This window comes from Mustela nivalis, assembly GCF_964662115.1.
Source record: "Mustela nivalis genome assembly, chromosome: 6".
Classification (NCBI taxonomy): domain Eukaryota; kingdom Metazoa; phylum Chordata; class Mammalia; order Carnivora; family Mustelidae; genus Mustela; species Mustela nivalis.
In genome coordinates this window covers 113,543,600-113,566,881 of record NC_139025.1, presented here as the reverse complement: position 1 = coordinate 113,566,881, position 23,282 = coordinate 113,543,600, and the positions used below count along the sequence as shown (strand labels likewise).

General features: G+C 52.4%; 1 long non-coding RNA gene across 1 annotated transcript; it reads left to right on the top strand.

Annotated features, from left to right (window-relative positions):
* Positions 1 to 4,791: 4,791 nt before the first annotated feature.
* On the top strand, positions 4,792 to 22,500 carry LOC309867978. The gene is made up of 3 exons (XR_014313433.1): positions 4,792 to 4,977; positions 21,831 to 21,980; positions 22,136 to 22,500. It is a non-coding gene; the product is annotated as an uncharacterized lncRNA (long non-coding RNA).
* The last annotated feature ends 782 nt before the right edge of the window (positions 22,501 to 23,282 follow it).

Genomic DNA, 23,282 nt, shown 5'->3' with positions numbered 1-23,282 from the left:
GAATTAACTCATCTCACCTTAGAACAATCTCATGAGGCAAGTCCCATCGCCATCCCCATTTTATTTACAGATAAGGAAAACTGAGGCTCAGAGAAGTTAAGTAATACCCCAAATAATGCACTTGAAATCAAGTTTCAATTTTTGACAAGACTTTCACCAAATCCCTTCAATCTACTAACTGTCAGTTCAACTGCATGACTGGTGATTGGATCGCTAACAGCAAGAGTTTATTTATTTATTTATTTTTAAAGATTTTATTTATTTATTTGACACAGAGAGATCACAAGTAGGCAGAGAGGCAGGCAGAGAGAGAGAGGAGGAAGCAGGCTCCCCGCTGAGCAGAGAGCCCGATGCGGGACTCGATCCCAGGACCCTGAGATCATGACCTGAGCCACCCAGGCACCCAAGAGTTTATTTTTGCTGGTGATTCTGTCCCTGTGGCACACAAGGGGGGTCCAGAGCTGAGTGGGACTGGTCGCTGCCTTTAAGGATCCCCCAGCCTGTGAGGGAGATAGCGGTGAATGTGCTTCTGAGGTTGGGCGGGGGGGCTTTTTTCCAGTCTCTAGACATTGCCCGTCAGGGAACTCCAGAGGCACGGTGGCAGGGGGCTGTTCCTTCCCAGCTGTGGGAACCTGGACTGACTAAAATCCAAGAACCCCACAAAATTAGCCCCCCCTAGCTAGCTGCTCAGTTAAACAAAAACCCAGGGCTCCACAATGCTGGGTACATGGTGCCCCCACTAAGGGGCATCCCTGTGTGGGGGCAGGGCATGGACCATGCAGGTCACCCCCTAAGGCAACCAGCACAGAGAGGACAGGACCCACCTATGTCCTGGAACCGAGTCGCAGTGTGGAAAGGATCAGACACTGGGGCTCCTCTCTCCCAACCTGGCTCCTTTCTACATTAGCCTCAGGGTCCAGGGATCCTGGCTTCTCCAGGTCTGTGGCCCCTCAAGGGAGGCCTGGTTCTCTCCTCTTCCAGGGACAGCAGCTGGCAATAATGGAAGAGGCCTGGGGGCCTGAGGCTGACCCTGGACACACACTTTTCCCCCTCAGACTGCTGGGGTCCAGGGGGGCGGCTGTGCACTTGGAGGAGAGAGTGGACACCCTCGCCCTCCGCCCTGCTCCCCCGCCCCCCCTCTCCGACTCCCTTTATCACCTTGTTAAAGGATTTTTACTCTCCATTTGGAACCTGGAATTTCATTATTCCGTGTGTGAAGCTTTCTGATAATAGGCTGCCACTTGAAGGCTGCTTTTCATCTTCAGAGCCCTTAGCAGACTGTTAATTAGTCCTCTTGCCTGCCCTTGCCCCGCCCGAGATGGAGGTAAGTGCTCTTGGGCCTGGGAGGGGAACCCCATGGAGGCCTAGGGACCGCTCTGAGGGGCATGGGGCTGAGTGAAAGTCTGAGGAGGACCAGGGGGAGCCCTGAATTCTGGAATCTTCTAATGGACTCGAAGCTCTTGAGCTCCTCCTCCCGTGTAAGGGCAGCAGCTAAGGGCTGAAGGGGGTCGCTCCACCCCCCCACCCCCCGTAAGAACGAGGAGGCTCCAAGTGTCCTCAAAGGCAGATAGCTCCAAGTCAGAACCCAGCCCCCACCAATAGCTTAAGCTTGGATCATTCAGGGCCCCTAAGCCTCTGTTTTCTTCTCTGTAAAATGGGTATAATAATCAAGCCCTCCTCAGGTTGTCAGATTTAGGTATCTGGAACACAGTGAACAAATTAGGAGTTAGGAGTTAGGAGTGAACAAATGAGTATGGGTCCTGGTGAGCTCGTGTGGGAGAAGGTGAGAGGTGCAGAGACGAGAGTGGGGGACCTCAGTGGGAGGGAGGGGCTCGTTTTCCCTTCTAATCCTTGCTCCCGGGACTGGGGGCTCTGCCCAGAGGCCAACCACTATCTATGGCCTTGTGTGGCTGGCCATGGAGGGAGCTGATGTTGTCCGCCTTTGTGAGCCATTGACATTCACGAGCAAATCTAACTTCCAGCCACAGCGAGCACCATTTTGGAGTTCCTGGGTAAAGAAACTCCCACCTGTTCGGCCTCTGTGCCACTGTGAGAGCCAAACCGGATGACCAGCGGAGCACTGGGGGGTTGGATGCAGAGTGCCTGCCCCAGAGGTTCACAGCCTCCTGGGGGATACAGATGAGCAGATGGAGCCTGCCCACAAGGTCTGATCAGAGCTCAGCACCTGGCTAGGATCTGGGCTCAGACAATGAAGTTTCCAGCCCCATAAGCTAGGTGATAACCGGCAGGGAAGAGTGAGAGCTTCCAAGCACCGAGGCAGTGAGCTCAGCGGTCTAGAGGGAAACATGCAGGTCTAAGCAATCATGAATAGTTTGGTGAGGCCCAGTAGGGCAGGGAGGGGCCCCAAGGCCAATGGCCTTGGACGCTGGACTTGATCCTGAGGACAATGGGGAACTATTGGAGTTTGGAGCATGAGAGTGACTCTTTTCCCACTTGGTTAGAATAATCTCAGATAAGCCAACACTGCTTATATTACAGGAAAAACACAGGGATGATGGTTTACTAGATGGGACTTCCACAGTAGAGGAAGCTTGCCCAAAGATAGAACCCTTAGAGGCAACCGGACACAAGGTCTTTGGTGGGGACAACGTCGGTGACCTCAGGTCTGCGGGGTCAAGTCTCACCCCCCTCCACCACCCTGACTTTGCCCTCACTGTTTCAGACAGACCCTGGCTCAAGTTGGGACACCTGTGTCTGGTTGTGCCTATGACCTGGATCTGGGGTCACCCTCCCTATTTGTGCCACAGGCCCCACCTTCCTGTCCCCCCACCCCTCCATCTCTCTAAAACCCCAGTCCTGCCACCTTCTGTAGGAAGCCTGCCTGGGCATCTGCCTGTTCTTGGGACTATTTTGATCTTTGCCTTCGGAGGACTGGAGCAGAGCTTTTCGGAGGCAGTGTTCCTCCTCCTGCTGGGCCATGCAGTAGAATCACCTGTGCCAAGCCAAAGTCTCTGCCACAAGACAACGAGCAATGTGAGGGAGGGGACGATGCTCGTCCCTCTTGAGTCCCTTGGTCTCCTAGCTCTGAGCCTGGCCAGTAGCAGGGCCACATTAAAATATCTGTTGGGTGGGATCCTGTTTCTCTGCAGGCATTCTAGACCTGTCAAGAGTCTAGATTCCTCCTTGCCTGGGAGGAATCCCCCATCCCTTTGCGGCACCTTATAATCCCTCATGGCCTGTCTCAATCAGGGTCCTTATTACATTTGGCCAAAGTCGGTTTTTTTTAATGTGTCCACTCTCCCCACCTTCCTGCCCCTATACCCAGCCCAGTGCCAAAGGCACAGGAAAAGATCAATGTTTGTTGAGTGAAAAACTGAAAGTCCTGGCAGGAGTCCAAGACCACTCCTTAGGCATATTAAATGGGAGCACAATCGCCAATTGAATTTGTTTCCTTCAAAGGGCCGTATATCCTGGAAACTTCATTCCAGACGCCCAGATGGCAAGGCCTGGGAGAATTCCGAGCTATTCCTATTGAAACGGTTTCCTCCAGAAGGTCCAGAGTTCAAAAGGGAGGAATTTGCCACACACAATTGGGCCAGTGTGCAGGGATGTGGGTGGCACTTTTCCAAGACCTTAGTGGGACTTTGAGCAGTTACCAATGCAAGTAGAAGAGAAAGGCTTCTCCCTGGGGGCAAACGTGGTCACCCAGAAATGGAGCCCTTGGCAAAAGAAGAAGGAGAAGAAACCAGGTCAGCCTCTACATGGGGCTGTGGAGAGGCCTCTGGACTTGGGGCCAGGGGGCCCTCGGCTCCCCGTTGGGATCTGGTTTTCAGATCAAGGTTTCTGATCATCTAACTCTAACCTCATTTGCCAGTGACGATTTCTAAGCCAAGAATTAGATGCAAGGCACAGCAAAGGAATGTTTCCGATTTGTGAATTGTTTCTGTGAATGGAGTCTTCAGAATGAAGTCTCTTTTCTTGTGCTTTGTGGTGATACTCCCAAGGAATGTAGGACCCTCCTTTAAAAATTCTACCCCAGTTCAGTTCACTTCTGTGTTCTCTGTGCACACAAGCTTATTTTCCAGACCCTCTGGCTTTGCTCCTGTCTTTCCTCCTCCCAGAGGGTCAGCCCCTGACATTGCAATGCCCCCCAAAACTGGGGTCGATGTTTCCTTTCCCTCTGAAGGCTTTCTCTGATCACTCCAATTTGTAAGGGGGGGGGGGATGGTCTCAGTGACTCCTGGGGGTTATGCTGGAATGTTCTTCCAGCAAGCGTGCATGGAGCAGCTAATAGTGCCTCACGTAGGACTTGCCCCGTGCCAGGTACGGCGCTGATCTCTCTACAAGTTCCATCACACTTAGCGCTCACATCAACCCTGCAGGTTCTTAAGATCCGCATTGACAGTCATCATTAGAATCATGGTCACGTATTTCTGTTACTGAAGGGAAATTCAGATTTCACTTCCTGAGCCTTTTGTGGTTGTGTGGGGCCACACCAAGAGTTCTGGCTGGTCACCGGGGAGAGGAAGTAGCACGTCACTCCAGGTCTGCAAATGTTTCCTTTTCCCTCCAATATGGTGACAGGCCACCAGTGATGGAGAGGGTGACAGTATTATCAGCCTGCTCTTTGTTGAGTGAGTACAATGAGCAGATGCTCAGGCCGACCCATGAGGGACAGGGAGCATAAATAAATTTAGATTGTTTGAAACCATGGAGGGTATGGACTTCCTCGTTACTGTGGCGTAACCTAGCCTGTGCTGACCATGATGCCATCTGACAGGTGAAGAAATCAAGGCTGCGTGGGAGGCATGTATGGGTCCGGAGAGAGGTAGTTAGAATGTTTAGTGTGCCCAGTGCCTGGCCTGCTTGGTCTGTGGTGCAAGGCCTTGAGGTCTAAGCAAACCACTGAACTTCCAGTAGTTATGTCTGGAGTGCAAGAAGGGGCTTGAAAATGGAGCAACACAATCACACTTGGACTTCAGGAGGATCATTCTGGCAGCTGCTCTTGGCTGAGAGGTCAGTCTCTATTTTCCATGTGGAAAGATCAGCCGAGAGCCCCTCCGAAAGCCAGACTCCCAGCATACGTAGGGAAAGGCACAGTGAAGTCCGCAGAATGCCCAAGATCCCCCACCCCAGCACTTGGAGTGGACCATCCAGGCGTCCATAGAATGAGTGAGGCTAGTCAGAAGAGGGGGTTCCCAGGAGGGCCTTCTCCCCATCCAGGGAGGCCTGTTGGCTCCATTGTCTTTTTAAATGACCATAAAATAGCACAGAAATGAATGCCAACTAACAAGGTTAAAGGATCCTTAAAAAACAAATGATGCCATTTTTTCCCCCAACTCACTGCTGAGTAAAAATTTGTCACTTCAGTAAGCATTTTATTGGTAATTACAGAGTTACTTTATTTGCATATTACAGAGCTGCTAGCGGCCCTGTGAAAATGCTTGATGTCGTTGAGCATCTTGGAAGGAATTACTCAACCCAGGGAGGGAGAATTCAGTAATTATTTCCTTAAAACTGGAATTTGCTAATAACTTTGCAGTAGATCACTTTGTGCTCCCCAATACAGCAATTAAATAATAAGCAATTAAGTGCCAAAGTGACTCGGGCATGGACCTACCCCCCAATAGGGGCCTCTGCTAGATTTCCTTTGAAAGGGAACTGAGTTCAGGTTAACCCCTTTACTCCTGAGCCACAGGAAACACTGATTCCTCTAGAAACAAGTTAGGGAGGGCTGGCACCAAATGTCATCTCCCTGTCTTCAGAGTGGTATCTGGGAACCCAAAGCAAGGGCTGTTCCCCTGGTCTGTGGCTAGGAGGGGCTGGCTATCCTCCCTAGTAGCTGGGGTCGTGGGGGCAAAGGCTACGTCTGGGGATTCTGGAATCACACTGCCTGGGTTTGCAAATTGGGCCCAGCCCTTATCACCCTCGTGTCTTGGACAGGTTACTCACCCTCTCTAGGCCTCAGTTTTTTCCCATCGGTAAAAGGGTTCGTAGCGGTATCTACTTGACTTGGTGATGGTGACGGTCCAAACAACACAGACTCAGAACTCAGTAGAAGCTCATTTAAGTATGAGTGACTTTGGCTTTGCCCCAGAGCACAGCTCTTCACCAGCTACATAGGGGAATGGGACTTGAAGGTGAGGTCAAGGGCGGTTGCAGTTCAGGTTGCCCCAGATTCCTTTGCCTTTGGGGGTACCCACACAGTCTCTGAGAGCCCTGGGCTCCTTGCCTGTAAACCGAGGAGAGTGATACCACTTGGGAAAGGCAAGGATGCCAGGCGTCTTGTGTTGAACCACATCCTTACTTCCTGCTAGACAAATTAAAAAAGAAAAAAAATAAATCAAGTGGACCGGGACCTGTTCTTAAAAAGATCATTATAATTTCAGACTTGGTCCGTCTTAATTTCTGATTGACACTTTATCAGCAGTGACTTGGAACTCTTCGGCTTTTTGTCGCTTCCTCTGTTAAGTATTTAATGATTTGAAAACGAACACTGGAGAAAATGCTACCTATGGAGGTTCTCACTATTTCTGCCACCCGAGGGATCCTAGCGGGGTGGGGCCACGGTTCCCCATGACTTCATCTGCCTTCAAGAGCTGCTCAGGTGTGGGGTTCTGTTCAATAATGCAAAATGCTATCCGGTGGAGGGGAGAGCACAGAAATGGATATATTAAAAGCTTCACCTTCCCCTCTCCACACAAGGCCTGACTCTGCTGCCAGAGCTGGAATATTCAGTGACCTTCTGAGAAGGGCTATCAGGCGAGAGAGCAAAGGTCCAGCCCCCAGCACAGTCTCGATGCTCGGGTCTGTAGTACTTGCTCCCAAATGCCAGATCCCAAATGCCATCCCCTCTTATTACACCTGGTTAGTCCTTCTCTTTAGCTTAAGGAAGCGGTCCAGGGTGGGCATGCCTCCCCAGCCCTGAGAGGGTCTTGCTGCCGTTGGACTCGTCCATCTCAACAGACACTTTTGAGATGAGATTCACAGATGTGTGTCCCGGCATGGTCAGGGCCTGACATCAGAGGTGGTAAATACACAGGCTGGACAGCTCTAGACACCAGAGAAGCCTCTGGAACTGAACCATGTCTGCCTTGTGAATACTCCCTCTTCGGCCAACTTTTATCTTCCACTGCCACACAGAAGACAAAATCCATGTGCACTTAGCTTCTCAAGTAAACTCCTGGGGTCAGAATCTCATCACACCTGGGGCACCTGGGGGGCTCATTTGGTTAAGTGACTGCCTTTGGCTCAGGTCATGATCCTGAGGGTCCTGGGATCAAGTCCCGCATTGGGCTTCCTGCTCAGCAGGGAGCCTGCTTCTCCCTCTGATCCTTCTCCTTCTCATGCTGCCTCTCACTCTCAAATAAATAAATAAAATCTTTTTTAAAAAAAGAGTCTCATCATATCTAAACTCCATCAAAAACTGACTTGGTTTTTGGGGTATAGCTTGATCATCTGCTCCTAAATCCATTCTAGTTTATTAATGCCAAACCCCCCAAGCTAGGCTAATGTTCATTTCTCCTGGGCAGGTGCTTCTGATGGACCCATGTGGGAGCCACTGGAGCTGATGGGGTGAGCTCAGGCCTTGTTGCCCTGCCTGGGGTTTGCAAGGAGAGAGGATGGCTGATGGGGCATGCACGTGGGTGGGGGATGGAGAGGGGAGGTTTGAGTAGGTCCGGGCAGGGGTTTACCATGGGTTCTTTAAGGAACTTGGCTTATGCACCTGTCCCGGGGGTCCAGCCAGGGCTTCTAGCAGGGGCTCAGGGGAAATGCCAAAAAGGCCCAGAGGATATGGAAATGTCTTCAGGGCAATAACATAACGGGGAGTGTAGTCCTCCCCTTGAGCTGACCATGGACGACAGAGAGGCGGACACCTTCCTACCCACCCACCGAAGCTAAAGCATGTCTCAAGGGATCCCACTGCTCTTTCCGGACCCCAACATTTGCAGCGAGTGTTGGTGGCACACCCATTGGACAATCTGGCCCATGAGACTATCTCATTTTTTACTTAATCTGTCACTTACGTCTTTCACGGTCATTTAGCTCTTTGCCCTTGGCATCTCTCTAGTGGGATGGGGTCCTTGAGAGCAAATGCCTGCTTTTGACGTTTCTGTGCAGGTCCCTCCAGGGCCCACACCGAGAAGGGGCCAACTGGTGGTTTTCACCCTGGGAGGCTATGGGCAGCAGGCAACAGAGACAGCAAAGTCGCCCAGAAGGAGGGAGAGCAGAGGCCGGGGGCTGAGGCACTGAAAATGTTTCTAGCTTGCAAATGAGACTTCAGGATGGAACCTGCCCTGGGACAGAAGATCTGTGGATTAAAACTCTGACCTCAGAGGGCAGCCGAATGGAAGGACAGTGGTGTGGGGTGCCTGGGTGGCTCAGTGGGTTAAAGCTTCTGCTTTTGGCTCCAGTCATGATCCCAGGGTCCTGGGATCGAGCCCCACGTCAGGCTTTCTGCTCAGCTCCCCTCTCCCCACCTCCTGTCTCTCTGCCTACCTGTAATCTCTGTCAAATAAACAAATAAAATCTTTAAAAAGAAAGAAAGAAAGAAAAAGAAAGAAAGAAAGAAAGAGGAGTGCCTGAAGGGGATTAACAGCCAGCTCTCTGGGGGTGGCAGTTGGGGGAGGGACAGACTGTTCTGAGTGGCAGCATGTGCCCCGTGCTGTGTGATACGCGTCTTACCACGGCCGATTTCGAGGTACCAACCGGCTCGAGGCCACAGACCATGGAGTTGGCTGGAAGTGCATGCAAGCCACTCCCAGAATTCTGGGGGTGGGGAGGGAGTCTGCTTAGCACCCATCCCTTCTGATCTCCTGCTGAGCTTGACCCCTCCCTGGGCCTCTGAGCCTGGGAGGTTGTACTAGTGCTCCTTCTCGCCGGATGTCCTTCCATCCTCCGTGGATCTGTCCTGTTCCCGCCCCAGAGAGCAGTTCTCAGTCTGGCCTGAGAATTAGACTCCCCTAGGGAGGGCTGACTCTCCAGATGCACAGGCCTGTCCCCAGACCAATGACATCAGGATCTCTAGATGTGTGACCCAGGCTATAGTAGTTTTGGAAGCTCCCCAGGTGACTCGAAAATGCTGCCAAGTTTGAGAACCATTGTTTTAAAAACTTCTGGGTGGTTCCTCTGGTTAAGCATCTGACTCTTGACTTTGGGTCAGTCATGATCTCAGCGTCATGGGATCCAGCCCCGCAGGCAGCCTGCTTGGGATTCTCTCTCTCCCTCTCCTCCTCCTTCCCAAAATAAAATAAAATATAAAATAAAATAAAATAAAATAAAATAAAATAAAATAAAATGAAATGAAATGAAATAAAATAACAAATTCTGATGCTGGCTCCCACTCCAGCCTGGTGGAATCCAGCTCCCCTGGCCCATTTGTGTGACTGCCAAGCTTTCCAGATGAAGCCCCAGTGTAACTGTCACTGAGACTCCCCTTCACAGAGGGCCCCCTGGGCCCTGTCTCCCCTCCAAGCACTCACCGTTCTCCCCCAGGGGACCACATCTCCTGTAACATCCTTTCCTCCATCTCCGTTTCTGGCTTCCCGCCTTGCCTTCCCCACCTGCGGCGCCCCAGCTCTGTCTCCCTGTCTTCTCTGTTTATGCAACCCCTGCCTTCACCCCCATCTGGGTACATAGCACTCCCGCCATGCCCAGCACCTGCCTCTCTCTCGCCGTCCACCTGTCCTGGCTCACATCTGGGGAGGTATAACGTCCACGGGTATTGCATTCACGCTCAGCAACCCCTACTGCTCCAGCCTGGGCTTTCTGGGGAGGTTGCTTTCCATGCTCCCACTCCTGCGCTGCCGGAGGTGTGAGCTTCCGAAATCACGCCCCTCCCAGCCGCATGCCTTGGCTCCCCTTGGGCCACAGCAAATACACAGCAGAGACGCCTTCCCCACCTGTCCTCGTGATAGACATCTCTCTTACTCTGTGTCCTTGTGCAGGTTACGTCCCAGCCTCACTCAACTGCTCGCGACGCTCCTTGCAAACACCGAGCATCCCCCTGCCTCTGCTCCCACCGGCCATCTGCCCTCCTCCCTTCTCTACCCTGGAACGCCATGTATCCAGCAAAGACCCTGCTCACACGTCACCTCTTCCGTGAAAACTCCTTGGTCTCCAATCGCAGCAATTAATTAATTAGTTAATTAGTTACTCTCTCTGGTGGAGACTTGGGCCATGTTGTCAGCAGAACTCCTGGGCGGATTTCAATTTTTAGTTCTGTCGCTTTCTCTGGATCATCTTTATAGCCTCCCAGTATATAGCAAAATAGCCAGCAGATCAGAGGTGCCTAGGACATATTGTGTTAGAAAATGATTTAATTAATGCTTTATTATTAATGGTTTATTTAATGATGAATCCACTAACAGGGATTAGGTTAAGTGGAGTCCCCCCCAAAATTCATATGCTGGAGCCCTCAGTACCTCAGAATGGGACTGATTTGGAGGTGGGGTCCTCATGATGGTAATTGCGTGAAAATGAAGTCATTGAGGTGCGTTCTAACCCTGTGTGGTTCGGGTCTTTGTTAAAAGGGGAGATTGGGATGCAGATGGAGACACAGGAAGAATGCCATGGTAAGAGGAAGAAACCAAAGGTTGGGTGATGCTTCTCTAAGCCGGGGGCCCCAAAGATTGCCAACAGGGATTGCCCCGAAGAGGGAAGAGGCACAGAACGGACTCTCCGTCTCAGCCCTCTGGAGGATCCAAACCTGCTGACACCTGGGCCTCAGGCTTGTAGCCTCCACGACTATGAGATAGTACATTTCTGTTGTTTAGAACAGTCACTTGGTGGTCCCCAGTTACAGCAGTGAGATCAAACCCACACGGCCCATAACCCGCAACTCGGGTACCTAGCACTTTGTTTCAAAACTTATAAAACCAGCACTGAGTTCAAAGATCATCTATTCCCCAAATGTTTATTGTGGCTTAGAGTTGACACGGCGCTGTTGTAGGCCCTGGGGACACAGCAATAACCCAAACAGACCAAGTCTCTTCTCTCCTGGAGCTTATTCTCCCGTGTGGGGCGGGCCTGACATAAACAAAGAAGTAAATATCTAATGACAACGGCTGCAAAGGATCCTGGGACATGGACCCTGCTCTCCATGTCTCCCCCCACCCCCACCCCCCGCCGCCACCATATTTGGGTCATGGCAATCAATGGTGAATGTTCCATCTCTGGGTTCTGTGTGCGTGGGGTCCTTAAGAACAAAGTGAGATTTTAATAATCAAAGCACCTTTTGTGTTCTCCTTCTCCTCACCCCTCTGGTTAAAAGTGAGCTCATAAAACAAATGGAACAAACCCTTTATTTGTCTTCTGCATAAAAGAAACCACTGGAAAGCCTCATGTGGAACCATGCGCTCGGCGGGATGCCCGGTGAGAGTGATCCCCCCAGCGCCCCAGGATGTGGTTATCGGATGGCAGAGAGGCAGGCAGAAATAGGTTAACCGTCCCAGAGGAGCCAAGGCAACAGGGGCCCAGGCCTGTGACTCAGGCTGTCTGGGGCTCCGACAGAACTCTTCCCCCTCAAGCCAGGCAGCCCTTCCCTGACCCGGGTTTAGGCGGAACCCAGCTGCCTAAAGAGCCAGGGCAGCAAGGGCGTGCTTCCAAGCCAAGCCTCTGGATAATTTTTTTTTCTGGGTGAAGAATCACAAAGACTCTATTTCGAGAATCTATAGAATCGTAACACCTCATTTAGCTGGGACCATTTGGGAGTGATGAGTTCCACATAAGTGAGTTTTCCAGATAATTGAACTTTATTCCCTCAAGAGCCAAAGCTTCAAAGAAATTAACCACATTGACAGAAAACGTTCTAGAATATGGTACCCAGACAGAGACTGAGCCCCTGCTCAGCAGCCTGGTTGGTGGTCAGGGCCCTGCGTTGGCTTCTGGGATGGGCTGGGTTCCCCTTGTTTGTGGGGAGGTGTTCGGCCCTCCCCTTCCGGGTCCAAATCAGATGGAGGACTCCGAAAAGTCTGATGGCCTGGGCGCCCCCTCCAGACTATTTTCCTCAGCATCTCTGGGAGTTGGAGCCAAGGTGGAGTGTTTATTCAAAACGCAGCTTGAGAATGTGCTTCGTTTCCTGCCGTGACCTCCAGTGTAGCCGTCATGCCACTAGTCTTGGCTCCTGAGTCCAGACACTCAGAGGGTAACCTATGTGAACCCTGTGACCTGCCCTGCTTTTCAGATGGGAAGGAGCAGAACTTTCCACCCTCACTTAGCTAAACGAGAGTCAGGACACCCAGCTCTACCTGATCTGTGAACAGGCTCTGGCCAGCTCTGCCTTGGGAGCGTCTCCATCCTTGGCTTTGGTTGGGTCTTTCCTTCTTCAGAGATGGTTTCTGGCAACACCTTCTCCCCGTTGCTTAAGGGCCTGCCTCTAACCACACCACACCACCCTGAACCAGAGCTTCTAGCCTGCCTGGGGCAGGGAATCCAGGTTGCAAACTTAATTACTGGGCTCCCAGTGGAGGTCTGAAGAGAGGAAATTTTCTGGGGGAAGTGCATGTTAGCTCTAGGCCAGGAGCTTTGGAAATCTGCTTTCTTTGTGGGGGACCTGTGAAACGGCTCTATAAATAAATCAATTCACTTGTCTGCCTTCTGTGGGCTCCTAGGCGGTTGCTCTCCAGGCAGTGGGCACACCCAAGGGGCTCAGTCTCTATTTGGGGCTGTCTGTTCTGCCCCCACCATGTGGAAGGAGGGATGGAGGGTCTTCAGCAAGCTCCAATCTCTGCCTATCCTTAGCTCCCAATCTCCTTCCCCTGCTGACGCACTGGGCTTCTCACCCGCCTCTGAACTTGTCCCAAACATCTCACCTCGACATTCCTGTGCCAGCTTCCCCCAGCTGCTCTTCTCTGTGAACCCTGTCCCTACTTCCTTGCAGCAAACACTTCCCAGAGCCTCTGCCTCTAAGTGAGGCCCTGGGCCCCATCCAGGGAGCCTCAGTGTCTTCATCTGTGAAATGGGGATGGCATCACACATCTCACAAAGTTGTAAGTAAACAAGTCATGTAGAGCACATGACTCAGATGACCACCCAAGGCACAGTGGCTCCTTCTTCTAGGGGACCAGATGACATCCTCAGGTTTTTGTCCAGCTGGCCCTGCCTTCTTCTTCTACCCCACTATATTGGCCCCAGGCTGTTGTGCTAGTTGGTCCCTTCCTATAGCGCAGAGCAGCTCAAATAAACACCCATTCTTCTCAAACTGGCTCTTGGCGGGAGGGGAAGTTTGCACATTCCTGCCAGCAGAGAGGTGGGTGCAGATCTGGAGGGGGAGGGGGGCGGAAGCACTGGGGCCAGGGTTTCTGCACACAACACAGGGGAGGGGGGCAGGAGGAGGTGGGGATTGTTTTGGCTCTAACCCTCCTCTGATCCTTCGGATCCTGTCCATGCACTTGGCTCACCTCCCGTGCTGTCTGGGAGCGTCTCTCTGTGCCTTTGTCCACTCTCCCAGTGCAGGACATGGACCGTGGAGGGCATGGGGCCCTTCTCCACCACAGGCAGCTCCTGGACCCAGCTCAGAGCAGGGGGTTGTGTGCATTCCTGCTGGGGACCTGATCCTGCAACCACGCGGAGCCTCCAGCAGCTCTGAACACAGGCCTTGAGAGACCCGAGCCTGTACGGGCTTCCGAAAGCAAACAAGCAGTGAAGTATTTCAAAACCAGTATTTCACCAGAAATGGCCCTTCAGAGGGGCCCAAAGTACACAGCCCAATGTTTGCACTTAAAAGGGTGGGAGCCCAGCCCCAGGCTCCATGGCCAGGTCTTCCCTATGTCAACAAGGGAAAGGAAAACAGCTTGGCTGTGTCTGGGGCTGTCTGACAAAGGGGTTTTCCGGCTGGGGCTGGAGGAGAGGGAGGGCAGGGAAGGCGGCTGCCAACCCCCTGGGCGCTTCCTGCAAATGGTGTGGGGACCTTGGGGTTTTCTTGCAAGCTCAGGGGAGAACCTCCCAGGGAATTCCCTAGTAAGGGTAACAATGCTTCCTGGTGAAGGACGAGGTGCTGAGCCTTTGTCCTGGGCTGTCCCTTACCATCCTGCTGGGGTCTGCGGCATACATCACCTCCGCGTTGTAGATGAGAAAACAGGTCCGGAGAAGATCGGCTCCCACGGTGGCCATTTCCAAGTGGGCAGGAGCGGTAACATTTGTTTTGCCTTTGTCCCTTCGTCCTCCCTCTTTCCAAGGCAGCTGAGCCCCACCACGGCCGGCCCAGCTCCGAGAAGAGAAGACACCGCATCGCAGAGCTGCCAGTTAGAAGCAGGCCAGCCTTGCCATCGATGAGGAGGACCTGATGGCCCCATGAGGGGACACAGGTTCCTGCAGAGCTCTACTCAAGTGTATTGGGAGGGGGGACAGGAAGTGATGGCCCCTGAGGGCTGTGCCTTGAAGAGGGACCAGCTGAGCCCAGTCCTGAGAAAGGAGTCCCATTTGCCAGAGGGGACGAGAGGGAGAGGGCGCCGCAGGCCGGTGGCTGGCCAGTCCCCACTCCCAGAGCTGTGTTCGTGGGGACATCGGGGTTGGAGAAGGAGCTGGCCACTCACCCTGTGGTCTGGGAGGGGCACAGTGGGGTGAGGCTGGGCTTCAGCAGAAGTCAGAGGACTTGGAGGAACCCAGGGGGTTGAGCAGGGTATCTGCGGTCTTGGGGGTTACACAGGGTCCTGAGGATCCTGTCAGGAGCTATCTGGGCACGTCAGCCCCCAAGAGGACCCCGGTGACAACTTCTCAAGGCCCCACCCAGGCAGTGCGGCTAGTGGTGACGTAGTGGGGTGTCTCAAACGTGCCCCGAGCTCATCGGTGTCACCTTTATGAAGGACCCATCCTCGGGGCCCCTGTGGTGCTGAGAGGAGGATGGTGGGTAGGGCAGAACTGGATTATGTTTTAGGCAACTAGAGTGTTTCGTGATCTTGGGGAGGTGCTTTCGCTTCCCTCGATGGATCTCAGTGTTGTCAACAGACAGTGGGGTAGACAGGATGAGCCCTGAATTCTGGCTTGAACCAAAGCCCTGTGGGGAGGTGAGGGGGGAGGGAGTGTGGAGCAGGGACTCAGCCCTGTCTGCACCAGGAGGCAGGCCCATGACGGAGGCTCTGCTCCGTCACATGTAGGATATGGAATCACAGACAAATCATTTCACCACTGTCAATGGAGATACTAATTCCCCTCCTGGCTCACGTGTGGGGTTACTATGAACATCGAATGAAATAATAAGTGTGAAGTGTTGTTTAAACTGTAAGGTCTGGCACAAAGTGGAATCACCCTCTGGTTCCGGGACCTCAGGGAGTCTTTAACCCAATTCTCTCATATTCCAGAAGATGAAACAGAAGTTCAGAGTGGCCGTGACTTGTCCCACGTTCTCTGAGCAGAACTGAGACCAGTTTCTAGATGTAGTCTCTTCCCTTCAACCACTGTTCTTGCTGCTGATTCATTTTGTCATAGGAAAAAAGTCTAACCACCACCCAGCTGACCCTTCGCGTGGAACATCTCTTTGCGTTCAAAAGAAAAGAAGGAAAAAAAAAAATCCCAACCCCGGCGACCACAGAGCAGTTGCTTCTCAGGAAAAGCCACCGCCTGCTGCCACTAGGAATGTGACAGAACAGAAACCGGCTTCACTGCTGCCACCAAACAAACGTGGCCTGTTCTGGCGGCTCTGTGGCCAATGTCTTGCTGTCACCAACTCCTCCAGATCGCTGTGGGAGGTGGCTTTGATATTTGATTAGCCAGGGAGGGTAACTTGGAGTGCTTGAGCGAGCCGTCTCCAATCCCATCGGGGTGCTGAGTGCCTTGGCCTGTTAGAGATAGCACCATGTCAGGGGGAGCGACAGTGGGCAGGGCTCCAAGAGGGAAGATGAGTGGGCTGTTGGGAGAAATTCATAGGAGGAAAGGAAGTGGTGAATGAAGGCAAAAGAATACAGGGTCCTGTGAGATCCATGACTCATAAGTCTTGATACCTGGGAGTTCTCTGCTCTCCCCTGAGTTAGTAAATGGCTTGTCCTCAGGGTGACCCTTCGGGAAGATTCATGGGTGGGGGCGGGCTGCGAGTGGGTGGGGGGGGGCAGGTGCTGGGAGGCCTGCGTTGTGACTTTTAGGAAGAGCTCGTCTAAGTCCCTGCCCTCCCACAGGAGAGATCCAGATCTAAGATCAGTCCCCCAGGGAAGCTGGGGGCCTGCCTCGTGCAGGGTTCAGGGGAGAAGAGGTGGAGGCAAGGGGCCACCAGGAGGGATGATGGCAGAGTGAAAAGGGAGGAGGGAGACCCAACAGAGGGCACAGTCAAAGCCTGACTTTTTAGCGAGGCTGCTTGGGCTAACACTCGGCAAAGCTGTTCATTGCCAAGAGGGACTCATTACTTTAAGCACCACGAGCCCCCTGGTGTGAAAGATTGTGTCTGCCAAGTGAATTCGTGTCCGTATCTTATTTGTTTGTTTATTTTGTGAATCAGAAATCTCTCTAAGTTCCTGCTTGGAGACTCTGACCAGGTCCCAGAGCGCTTGATTGTCCGAGGAATGGGATCAGCGAGCCTTGCCATGAGGTCAAGTTTAGGTCAATGGGGGACCCGCGCGGTAGGGTTTTGAAATGCTGGAAATCATTGGAGAATCCCACTGCTTTCCGCCAGGCTCAGCTGAAGGTGGCAACTGCCGATCCCAGGCCATCCTCTCTGTCCCTATGGCACCCGGGGAGTCATTTTGGGGAGGTGCTGGCTCCAGGGGTAGAAGGACTGACTGCAAAATAGTTGGCAAAAGGCAGTGGTGCCTCAGAACGCGGGCAGGGGTGTGGTCCCAGGAGAGAAGGGTGGGAAGGATGGGCCAGGCGTTACCTCAGGGGACTTCCTGGAACTGAGGATTGGCTGCCACTGCCCTGTGGTCCTTCTGAGGACGCATCTATGCCTCTTCCCCATCCCCCCATTTCCTCTCCTGCACCTCAGAACCAACCTTCCAGGACTAGCTGCGCTGGTAGTCCCCACTCCGGTTTATATCTGGGGAGACTGAGGCGCCCGGAGGTGAGGTGATTTGTCCAGCAATGATTCTGGGCTCTGAGCCCAGGCTTGTCTGACTCCAAGCTGGGGTTAGAACCACCATGTGGAGGTTTCAGCACACTTTGGGCTGTCTTCTTTGTGAGGCTGTGAACACTCAGAAGGCAGAAGCAAGGTCTTATTTATTATTTGATTTGCTTCATTTTGATGTATTTACCGAGGGCTCGTTTCACATAGGCGCCATGCTAGGCCAGACCAGGTGTGTCGTGGGAGGGGGGGGGCAAGGCTCAAGAATTTCAAGATGGTGACAGTAGAGCCTGAGGGGCAAAGGCCCCGGGTGCAGGGCCTTGGTGAGGGCAGCTCAAGGGGCTGGTCCAGCAAGATTAGCTGCCCCCGATATGCCCTCTGAGGATGGGGCCGGCCAGGGGCTCGGGGCTCAGGGAGAGCAGGGGAGGGCGCCGAGCTCAGTGGGCACTTGGCTCGGGGCCTATGCCTTACATCGTAGATTTTCAACAAGTGCGTGCTGAGAAAAGCATCCCAGTGCACATTCTCTCTCAGCGACATTACGAGGCAGACATTATTTATGTAACAAACCATCATAGTGTGTACCAAGTGCCAGATGTCGTCTAGGGCTTTAGAAAGATTACCCACTTTACTCTTAACAACCTTGTGGTGAGGTTGCATTGTCTCCCCTCCCCCATTTTATACACAGGAAGCTGGTGTTCAGAGATGTTCAGTAAACAGATGGAGACCAGCTAGTAAATAGGATTCCAACCCAATGGGTTTGCTTTGGAATCTGGATGTTTCCCCCCAGAACACCTTTGTACCATCCATGTAGGGAACCTCAGGCATGTGTGGCTATGGGCCCGTGCTGTGGGGGGGTCCCAGACTTGCTGGAACGGGATGGCATGTCCGTATGGGGGCAGGGGGAGAGTTGGTGCTTGGGAGCCTGCTATTGGGGAGGGGCTGAAGAGTGGGTCCCAGGGCCTGCAGGCTGCTAAGAATCCTTGCTTGGAGATCAGCACACAAGGGCCTAGAGTTGGGGCTGGTTCAAATAGGAGTATCACAACTTTCCTCCTTTACAGGAAAAGGACATTGGAAAATAAAATTAGAAGTAGAGAAGGGAAGAGCAGTCATAGTCCCAATATCTAAATCCTGCACCAGCAAATATTTTAAAATCCCCCCTACCAGTCTTGGAAGAATGTGAGGAAGAACATAGTCTCTTATGTTTGGGGGGAAAGGTGAAAGGGTGTAGCCTTTGTGGAAAGCAACCTGGTGACATCTATTAAAATTAAAAAAAAAAAAAAAAGAAAAGAAAAGCGTACGCCTTCCCCTCGGTCATCATACTCCAGGGAAAATAAAAGCCCACAAACATAAAAGCTCCATTAGGTAAAAATCAAAGTACATAGATGCCCGTAGAAGCATTCTTCTTTTAGAAGATTTATTTATTTATTTGAGAGCAAGCAAGAGCAAGCGTGAGTGGGGGCAGGGGCAGACGGAGAAAGAATTTCCAGCGGGCACCTGCTGAGCACGAGCCCAACCCCGACTCAATCATGGGACCCTGAGATCCTGACCTGAGCCAAATCAAGGATCAGACACTTAACCAACGGAGCCACTTAGGCGCCCCTGTTGCAGCATTATTCAAATTGTGCCCATGCGGGCAAACCCGCAGAACAGAGCGGGGGTGGAGCATTAGAGGAGTGGGGGGACGCGTAGATATGTGAACACGGATACATACACCATTCACACACCATGCACGCTTCCACAGCCAATAAAAAGAATGAATCAGCCTCATAGCCATCAGACTGGGGGCAGGGGCTATTAGCAGGGAAAAGCGAGACGTAGGAAAGTGTGTATGACACAATCCAACTTTTCTAAAACAGTGACAAAAACCACCAACCTTTGTGTCTGTGCCTGCAGGTGCCTGTGTAGACATAGCTCTGAATGAGATCATGGGACTATGGGGGTCAACACAGAAGGACACACGCTAAATCGTTAACATGGGTCGCCTGAGACGGGGCGTGGGTCCAGGGGAGGTCACGGAGATGGCACTACAGGATAGGAAACAGGACATGGAATTCTTAGAACAAAGAGTGAGAAAAACAAAAACCGCTCATTTCCCACCCGCCTTTTTTCCACTATATAATCTTGCAGCCAACTCCCCTGTTGCTTCACATGAAGGCAACGCTGGCCTGGTATGAAAATGGGGGCATGATTGCACAGGACACGGTAAGCCTCTAACTCCAGGCCCTGCCGGTGAAGTTTCCAGAGCTCCGGTCTGGGAGGCCACCCACCCGGCAGCTGGGGACCTCTGTGCCTCTGCTTCCAGCCTCCAAGGCTGGCCCAGCCACACAAGGCTGCCTCGCGAGCCACTGCTCACCGTGAGTGGCTGCTTCCAGCTGTCCCCACAGATGAGGGGAGTCCACGAGCTCTCCGGGGCCACACACATCCGTCCGGTGTCTGCTCGGGCCCTCTTGCCAGCACCAGTCGGGGTTCTCGAGCTGCATGCCACGGAAGACAAATTGGACTGACTTCAACAAAAGAGGGAGCCTGGGAAAAGACTGTGGGGGAGACCCAGGGTGGAAGAGGAACAACGCTGAGCCACGAACTGGCTGACAGGAAGCAGGGTAGCCCCACAACACCTCAGGAACAGAGACTTGCTTCTCCTCCAGGCTGGTCACGGTTCATCGGCCCAATGAACTCCCACCCCATGTCCTTCCTTACCTTGGCTCAGGACAGTCCCAGGAGAGAGTCTCATTGGCCAGGGTCCCTTCCTGGCTAAGCCATGGCAGTGAGAGGAAGGCCAGCAAGAGAAGCCTCTCGGGCCCTCTCCTCTCTTCCAGGGAGACAAAAGCATCCTGTGTTTACTATAAATGGAGACTGTATTTTGTGAGGGGAGGTACTCCTCCCAGAGGAAACTGGGGGCTGCTGAGGGAGGGAAATGGATGCTAGAGAATTAAAAAAAAAAAAAAAGTCTTCTCCTCACAGGCCTCCCCCCTACCCCTGCCCCGCCATGAAGCATGTAGGGAGATGGGCCGGGTTGGCTTTTCCTTAAGGGCAATTCTTTTGGGTGTAAGTGAAGGGAACTGACTCCAACTATTGTCATCAGAAAAGGGGGCTTTCTGCTAAGACAACCAAGAAGCTGAGGAATTTGAGGCCTTAGGAAAGGCCAATCCAAGACCCAGTCTCTGGCTTGGCCCGTCTTTCTACCTGGGACTCCGTGGTCTCGTGAGTCGGCTTGCCCGCTAGTCTGGCCCTTTCTGTCTTTCTCTTTCTCCAGACGGACTGCCTGCCCTTCATGCCCGTGGAGTTGGGAACCTTTCAGGCCACAGCTCCTCCATTTACATTTCCGCTACTCAAGAAAGCAGTCCAGCTGTCTGGCTGTCTCTCTGTCTCAATTACGGATTTCCCAGGGAAACTGGACTGGCTCTGCCCAGGTCAAGTAGTTGCCTTGCTGTAATCTGCTGTGGCCAGTGAACAAGAGATGTGGCTTCTGGGAGCCTCACCCAAGGCGATGAGAACTGAGGGAGGAGATGGAGGGAAACTTTCACAGAAGTGTCCAGTCCAACCAACCAAGAACACCTTTAAATCCACAGAAGGGCGGAGGCAGAAAGCCCCCATCATCCCGTTTGGAGCTGGGGGTGGGATCTGGGGCAGAAAGTGAGAGGGTCATGTTGGGAGCAAACAGGGAGCCATGATCTTGGAAACTGGCCGACACAACCCATGGGCTCTGTCATTTGCTTTTAGGGGCTGCATGGGGGCATGCTAGGGGACTAGGTCAGCCTGGCTTCAAGAACCACTCATGGAACTGGCAGTTATGACCAAGCAGTTTTGAAAAATAATCTTTTTTCCCCCTTCTTTCCCAGAGTAACCTATGCACATAGTTCTGGGAAATCAAATACCACTAAAAGGCTTCCTGTGCAAAGAGCTGGTTCCTTATCCCTCCCCTACTCCCACGGGAAGCAATCTCAGCTCCTTAGGTCCTGCTTCTGTTTTCTATCTCCATATACTTCTAAATAATTTGCTAAGCAGCTCTCTCTTTCTCTCTCTGTCTCTCTCTCTTTTTCATTATCTATTGACGTCTTGCTCTGGTCACTGAGGATTTACCTACTTTGAAAGCTTTCCTCCCTCCTTCTCCTTCTACTGCTCTGCTGCTTGGCGTAGCCCACGTTTGGGTGGTGTTTCTGTTACTGGCTCTGAAAATACCGTTTCCCCATGACTCAAGTCAGGTCCGATGATTGCATCCCCCCTTCCGCACACCGTGGTGTTGTTCTGGCGTCCATCTCTTGGCTTTCTCAGTCGCTCGGGTGTCTGTGCTCCAAGGGGGTCACCGTCTATCAATACTGCTTCAAAAGTTGGAGACGGGGCACACACTTCATCTCCGTGCCCCTCCTCCCCTCCCCACTTGTTGGGACCGGCTGCCCTCCGGCCTTCTCTGGGGGCTCCAGACACGGTAGTTAGTCTTCAGTGGGATCCCCTGCTTCCTGCATCCTCCCATTTCTTGGTTCAGTGTTGTTCAGCAGACGCGTAGGTGCTAGTAACTTGCTAAGAAAAGGTGCAAGAGGTTAATTTTTTTGCCTGTCTGAAATGTATTTGTCCCACCGTCACACTTGCTGTGTAGTCCGGTTGAGTATAGAGTTGGAGATGATGTCCCAATCCGCATGCTGCGGCCAAGGTCGTGTTGCCTTCTCCAGTTCCCGCGAGGTCTGGCATTGCGTGGATGCGGGGCAGGGCGGGGAGGGGCCGCATAAGTGCGAGTGCAAGTGCTCCACAGGGAAACCCTCAACCAGGGGCCCCGCCCTCCGCCCTGCACCTCAGCGGGACTTTCTCTGACTCCAGAGCTCAGGGGCCCAGCCCCTTGGGGATTCTTTTTTTAATTTTTTTTTTAAGATTTTATTTATTTATTCCACAGAGAGAGATCACAAGTAGGCAGAGAGGCAGGCAGAGGGGAGCAGGAAGCAGGCTCCCTGCTGAGCAGAGAGCCCCATGCCGCGCTGGATCCCAGGACCCTGAGATCATGACCTGAGCGGAAGGCAGACGCTTAACCTACTGAGTCACCCAGGTGTGCACCCCACCCCTCCACTCCCCCCCACCCCCACCCCCCGGGATTCTGGAAGACAAATCCATTTGATTCTCTTCCGCCCTCCTGCAAGCTCTTGAGCGCGGAGCTTTTCCCACTCTGCTGAGTCATTACCACTTGTCCCTCTGCTTCTCCAGAGTCCGGATATGGGTTGAAATCTCCTATCTCCTGGCGTCACCGGCCGATCTGAACTTGGATTTTTATACATCTCCCCCTCTACTGTCACTTTCATGAGAGGCTGGGAGTGAGAGAAAGCCGCCACGTGTCAACCTGCCACATTTACCTGGATTAGAATCTCGATCTTGTTTCAGTCTATTTTTTTTTTTCCCCCACACTTACAACATATACAGTTTTCCATGTGAGTTTTACGGATGTCTTTCATGATTGCTGGATGATATTGTCTATTCCGTCCAGAAGGTATGGGGTGACTCACTGACCTTCTCCCTTATTACGGGAGTTTCATTTGCTTCAGTTTTGCACATAATAAACACCTTTGTGCATATGCCTTTTTTCCGTTCCTTGGACTGTTTCCTTAGGCTCTATTCCAAAGGATATGGATCTTTTGAAAAACCCTGATCAGCTTTGCCAAATTGCCAGAATGTTTGTACCAGTTTCACCTGTGGGCAAGAGAGAGGGAGGGCCGTCATCACCACCTGGTTGGCCTTCTATGGCTATGCAGAACTTGTTGAAGAATTAGATTTCCTGCAGGCTTCCCCAGCACCGAGTTCCAATGAATCTGTGGAGGCTGACAAAGGCATTCGTTCTTGCTAAGAAGTGTGCCATGCTTGTTTCGACCAGTTAACGAAAACAATGTCAGGGAAGGGAGAAAGGAATGTAGGTTACTTGGTTTTCTTCTTTAGTCTTGCACAGTGTTGTGGCAAAAAGTACAGGTAAAGGACAAATAATTTCTTAAAAAATAGTGTGAGTTGAAACGAGCTGGGACGGCCAGTCACTTGTAAACAGGAGACTCTTACCACTTGGCCTCATTCCGCGTTGAACAAGGGTGTTTTTGTAAACCAGGAGGGTCACCTTCTGAAATCTGGTAAGAGAGACTTGCAGACCTTCTCAGAGGGAGGAACGGGCGACGTCCTTATGTCAGGCTTCATTTTACAGATGAGGAGACAGAGCCCAGAGAGGGAAGGGGGCTGGTCCACGGTCATGGAGCGAGTCAGCCACAGGGCCTTCCTGGAAGAGAGCCCGGACTGCCCAGACCAAGATGCTTCCCTGTAAATTGGGTGAGCCTGAATCGTGGCTAGCATTTGTCAGCATCTCATCTGTGACAAA